This window comes from Neolamprologus multifasciatus, chromosome 1, assembly GCF_963576455.1.
Source record: "Neolamprologus multifasciatus chromosome 1, fNeoMul1.2, whole genome shotgun sequence".
Lineage (NCBI taxonomy): Eukaryota > Metazoa > Chordata > Actinopteri > Cichliformes > Cichlidae > Neolamprologus > Neolamprologus multifasciatus.
The window spans coordinates 10,100,627-10,107,069 of NC_140439.1; the positions used below are offsets into that span (position 1 = coordinate 10,100,627).

The 6,443-nt window shown below is 39.8% G+C and overlaps 1 protein-coding gene across 1 annotated transcript in view; it reads right to left on the reverse strand.

Annotated features, from left to right (window-relative positions):
• The window catches only part of tspan4a (tetraspanin 4a), a 152,942-nt gene extending 146,873 nt beyond the window's left edge, over nucleotides 1-6,069 (reverse strand). Inside the window, exon 1 of the mRNA XM_085154411.1 lies at nucleotides 5,949-6,069. The gene's annotated coding sequence lies outside the window, so the exon portion shown is untranslated. The remainder of the gene's footprint in view (nucleotides 1-5,948) is intronic.
• Between the last annotated feature and the right edge of the window lie 374 nt (nucleotides 6,070-6,443).

Here is a 6,443-nt window from a genome sequence, read left to right on the forward strand (position 1 = left end):
CAACAACACAACAAACATGAACAAGAGTGGCACATATTGGCTGCTGTTCGACACACTTTTAACAAATGACACAAGGAGTAATACCGATAGGCTACAAATTCAGCACCATGCCAGGACTGTAAGCATTAGGTACAATAGGTGCTGTTTTTTATCTTGCAATAATATAAATGTAACATAAGTCAGAGCAAAGCCTGTGAGCTAAAGTGCTGCACATCACGTGGCTCACTCGCCTCACATCATATAGGAAGGCACACCCTCCCCATTTCAGGATCTGCTTAACCCTCTCAAGCTCAAATTAAACTTTTTGTTGCTAATGCACAACCAAGTCCTGCAGTGGTACTTCTGAGTAAAAAATATATATATATATGTATGTGGGGTAATCAGGTTGTTAGTTTTTAACTGTTGCAAATCGGCAACGCCTGCCTTGAGAGGGTTAAACATTTTAAAACACACAGCTACAAAGTGCTTCAAAGTTTGGATAAAGCCACATTTTAAAGACGAGAAGCACTCAGAGAGCGCAGCCCGCTGCCAGGGCAGCTCACTCTCTGGGACTTATTTACTTTTAAGGGACATTACTGTATTTTCCATATATTTATTTTGGGTTTTTTTTTACTTTAAAAAGTTTGTGGTGCAGTAAAAGTTAACGCATTTAGGGTCAACTTCAAAGAAAGGCAGATGTGAAATGCAAACATGAGATCGGAGGTCAAATGTACTTTAACCTCCTAAGACCCAAACTCTTCCACGGCATGCATTTTTAATTTCTCTTTGATATTTGGGCATATTGGGGCCCAAGGAATGTAAAAACAAAGAATTACCAGATTTGTTTTTTTACTTTATTTTTGTTTTTATGAAAAATCAGAGCCACATACGAGGATATTCGTTTAAAATTTTGATAGAACCGTAGCAGTATAATGTCCTCATAAGTGGATATCAGGCCCTTGTAGAGCAAAATTGAGTATTTTGGTCTAAATAACCCAAAATGTGATGTCCACATATGTGAACGCCAGGTCCTAGGAGGTTAATGTACTTTATGCCATACTTTTAATATGTTGAAAATAAACACCAGACTTGACCCCAATCTACACCTCTACAGAGTTTTATCAAAATTCAATAAAAACCTTTTAAGCTATCGTGGTTACAGACAGATTGATTCTACCAAAAACATTGTCTGTTTGGTTCCAACATACAGACACACAGTCAAGCATACGGCCTCACCTTCATTCCTACATACTCACATCAACACAGATTAGAAACCACTGATTCAGGCGTCCTGGCTTAGGAAGGCTGTTCGCAAGTTTAAAAGCTGCAACCTCGTGGCTTCCTCTGGATTTACAATAAAGAGCGTGGAACAGTTAAAAGACCCTGATCAGATGATCCGAGAGGCCAACTGCTGGTTTGAGGTCTCAGCATGTTGGCCTTTATATTTTATTAATAACACTTTAAAATCAATTCTGAATTTCACTAGAAACCAGTGAAGGTAACCAAGAATGAAAGCACCGGCTAGGTTTTGTGATAATGTTACTTTTAGGTTTAATATTTAAGTGCAAATGACTTTAGTTGTCAATGTGTCATTAATATGTAAGGAAAGAATTTGACTATTTCTTCCACCATCACCTTTACACTTGCTGTCTTTGCATGGATTTTTTAAATATGTACAATAAAATCATTTTAAAGAGCCACTTCATACAGTTGTGATTATCAGTATTTCACTGAAATGCATTTTGAGTGGCCAGAATACATCATGGAAACATACATGGTTTATATACTTTTTAAAAAGGTAAAGAATTTGTGTATTTACCACAACCAAAAAGGTCAAATGTAAAAGTATTTTTAAATACTCTCTGCTGCCTTTACTTAGTTACACCCATCAGGGCCATTAAAGTTTAATGTCTCTGTATCTTATCTAGTAGTGTGCCTGTTTGGCCCAATAATGAGTTTATACTGGCCTTATCATTTATAATTTGCTCTGATATAATTCAATAGTCTGCAGTGTTGCTTACTATTAGTGTTCATTATTCTGAATAATAACCTTTTCCCTTTTTTTTTGAAACATGGTTTTGCTATGCTTCACCTTGATTTACCCAAGACGTCCGATTTTTTCTTCTGATATCAAGCAACATCTTGTTTCCTTGCAGTAGAAAGATTATAATCAGACACTCAAGAAACACCTTGCACGTTACCTATATTCAGCATAATACTAAGTATTTAGGGCTTTGCTTCTTGGCTCTTTTTTCTTTTTGCGGGGCTGGAGAAAAGTGTGTTATAAGAACACAGAGCTGAAAACTGCAGGAATAAAATATACTAGGGGAACAAAGCTAGAGAGCACCAGCTGAAATTTGGGGGAAAAGAAAAGAAAAGCTGTAGTGAAGGAACATAAAACTGAGGGAAAATTGGTCGAGGGAATTTAAAACAGAGCAGCACACACATGCACACACACAGAGAGCTGCAGGCGGCAGTACAATGCAGCCTTGTTACATACACCTTCAGTACAGCCAGTGTTCAGGGCAATTATCCAGGGAGCAGCCACACCTAAACCCACAAGTCGATCACAGAGCTAGAGTTGGGCAAACATCACCAACAGTGACTATTAAAGAAAGTGCTCAGCACCTCCTCTCCCAAACACATTTTCACAGCTCCAGTCGGAGCTAGGTGCCATGTGTGCCGTAAAGCAGTGAGGGAAATGCAGACAGAGAGAAATGTCAGATTGAAAATTCTAAATGGAGAGAGCAGCTTTGGTCTTGGACACTTTTTGCAGACTAAACGTAAACAGTGGGGTGGCAGCTGCCAACTGTCCAGCGCCATCAGTTCATCAGTTTAGCCATGCTGGGGCTGATGGAATGTGTGAGGACACACTGGGGAAAGGAAGCTGCTTCCTTCGTTTAACTGTGTGCACATCCTGGAATATGTTATGGTAGTGTGACTGACTGTCACTGTGAGATGGGTAAAAGCAGGAGATTCTATGAGCAGCAGTCATTAGGCTGCATAAAGAATGTAAGCATAACTTTTTTTTTTGTTACCACATTTACAAACTTGAATTATGCATTTCGGCAATCAGCCTGATGTGATTCATATTATACTCATTATTTTCATTAACACTGAAAAAAGACGCACCCTCGCTGGCCACTTTGTTACGTACTCCAGTTCAACTGCTCATTGAAGCAAACACCTAATCAGCCAATCACATGGCAGCAACTCAGTCATTTAGGTATGTTGACATGGTCAAGATGACCTATGAACGTCTAAATCAAGCGTCAGAATGAGGAAGAAAGGTGGTGAAAAGGTGGCACGATTGTTGATGCCAGGTGGGCTCATCTGATTGTTTCATAAACTGCTTACCTTCTTAGATTTTCTCACACAATCTCTGTAGAGTGAATGATCGGAAAAAGAGAAAATATCCAGTGAGCTGCGACAGAAGCTACAATTCAAACAAGCTCACAGAAGTCGGACGATAGAAGATTGGTAAAACATTTGCTGGTCTGATGCATCTCAACATCTACAGCATGGATCTATCCTGCTTTGTATCAACTGTTTAGGCTGGTGGTCGTGTAATGATGTGGGGAACATTGTATTGGCACACTTTAAGTCGCGTAGTACCAACTGAGCATCGTTTAAACACCACAGCTTATCTAAGCACTATTGCTGACCATCTCCATCCTTTTTTGACCACAGTGTACCATCTTCTGATAGCTGCTTCCAGCAGAATATGTCAAAGCTCAAATCATCTCAAACTGGTTTCATGAACATGAAAATGAATTCACTGTAGTCAAATGGCCTCCACAGTCACCAGATTTCAGTCCAATAGGCCTTTGAGATTTATACAGGAGAGTGTCAACCTGGTACTGGAAACAAGTATCTAATTAAGTGGGTAGTGAGTGCGGTGTTTGCATTTTGGATTTAGGTTAGGTGCTGGAATGATTATCAGAAGAGGACAGGACAAAAGCATCACATTAGCTTCTTCACAATATTGTCAGGGACGGCTATGTGGCAGCAGAGTACGACCAAAATGCAGGACTCGAAAATGAAGCTGTTGAACAAGGCTTCGTGTGATCTGTGTTTTGGCAAAGGAATTGGCTGGAAAGATTCAGCACATTCACGGGGCTGCATCACACCATCGCTAGTGCTAAACTTACACATAATACGAAAATAACTCAGGTGAGGAAAAACCAGGAACTAGACTATAAGAAGGAAACTGAACACAACAAACAACAGAGGGAGATTCAGACAATATGACACACCAAGTAATTAAGGGGGTGGGAAACACCATGGAGCACAGCTGAACAGAATCTGACTGACAAAACAAGGAGAAGCCAAACAGAACATAGTGTGCATGGAAAAAGATACTATTGAGACAGAGGTAGCACAAAAAATGAAAACTAAATATCACATACCCTAATGTTTCCACAGACTGGAAAAAAAAGGGAAACTCGGTCATGGGGAAATAATATTCTACTGAAAGGACTAGATATAGAGCTAGAACATAAATCCTATCTCTAAACCCAAAGGAATAAATCATGAGCTCACAGAAAGCTTGACCATGGCAGATATAGCCATGCTTTAGGTCAGTTTGTGCTGCTTTTGAACAGCATTATGTTGCATTTTGAGTTTCTAATATTCCATCCTTGGCATTTATATCAGTTTGGAGAAATAACTGAAAAGCCAGTCAATGTCAACAAACTGCAGCCTCCGAGCGAGCGCACAGTATGCATGAACACTTTGGTCAATTCATTTTGAATATGATAGCCTTTGTGAAGGTAACATTGCTGTTTACAGAGGTGTACCTACTGGAATAACTGGCAGCTGCATGGGTGCATATTACAGTGTTTAATCTGTTTTAAAAAAAAAAAAAAAGATGTGGGCAGTAGTTTAAAGGTGCATAACACTAACTAGCAACTCCAAAAGGAAGAAAATGAGCTTCAGATCCATGTTTGTTTAGCACAGCAGCTCTATAAAGAGTGGGAGTTTTTTCTAGCACAGATTTTTTCCTATTTAAAAGTCTTATAGCTGCATTGGATTGTGGTCACAACAACAGTGTGGCATCTGTTTGTGCGCATACAACTGCTTTTCTCGCGCTATAATAATGTTTATTTACATGTGTGACTTTTTGGCACAAAATGTATATGGTTTTTTTCCAACAGTAAGAATAACACAAGATGGGCCCAGAGGTACAATATTATCTCCTGTTTTAGACTAGATTTCCAGAAGCAATTTAACTCAATCTCAGTTGAGATTAATGTTTAATGTGCCACATGAATACTGGGGCAGCTTCATATGGGAGGATTTAAGACCTCTGCTAACCTAACATAAGGGTTGTATTGTATGGCAGAGAATTCCTCTGCACTTTGCCAGACCAGCCACAAATTTGAGAAGTTAGCAAGGCCTTAAGTTCCTGTAACCCCACACGGAGAAAAAAAGAAAAACTAATGGGAGGGGATAGCTTCAGGAATGGTTGGTATTTCGAAATGTTGTTCTTCTCCACAAGTTTATTTTTGTCTCTTTCATCGAGACCCAGGAAACCCTTTCTCTGCCAATCAGAGAGCTCCATCCCCAAACATCCCCAGATTTCCACAGTCACAACATACAGGAGAGCTAGTATGGACAGTGGCTCACAAGTATTAAAAACAGACAGGCCAGTGTTAGAAAGAGGGCTTTTTTTCCTTAATGGTGATGAGTGAGCTCAAGTATGATTAATCTAATCCCACCTTTAAGTAAACGGAGTGCAACGTTCATTAAACAATTCACACAAGATAAACGGCACCGGGATACGGTTATCACCTCTAATTAGACAACCTCAGCCCATGAAAGCTTCATATTTATCAACGTTAAATCTCTGTAACAAGGTCACTGACATCTCTGTTGGAGCTAGAAAATCGACGGAACATAGAAAGTAGCAGAGAAGAGGAGAAGTTAGAAGTAAGAGCCTAATAGTTATGACAAGAAAAGTGACTTACCGCTCACTTCTCTCACGGCTGTCTCTCTTCTTTACTCAGTCTATGACAAAACTTCTCAAGTCGGTCCCTTAACCGCACTCGGTCTCGCCCTCTCTCCCTCTCCCTCTTTACATGGACGTACATGTGACAGCCGCCGAACAGCCGAACAGCGAAATGGCGACATCTAGTGTTCACTAGCGCTACAGCACTGAAAATCAATAATCCTCTTTTGTGGAGCGGAGCGCCCCCTGACAATTTCCACAGGTAATTTATGGGCTAATTTGGTCTGACACGGTGGGTGATTTCAAAGAAGCATCCGATGAATACAAATAACTACATAAAGTAAAGACATTTTTTTGTCCACGCACAAACATATTGATGGTTTCCAAGCTAATACTTGGTTTTAAAAAAACCAACAACAACTAACACTGATATTTCCATCACATACCTGCAAAACACTGATTTTCAGAGCTCACAGTGTTTCTCAAGCTTGGCAGTAATTTCCCATTAAAATTC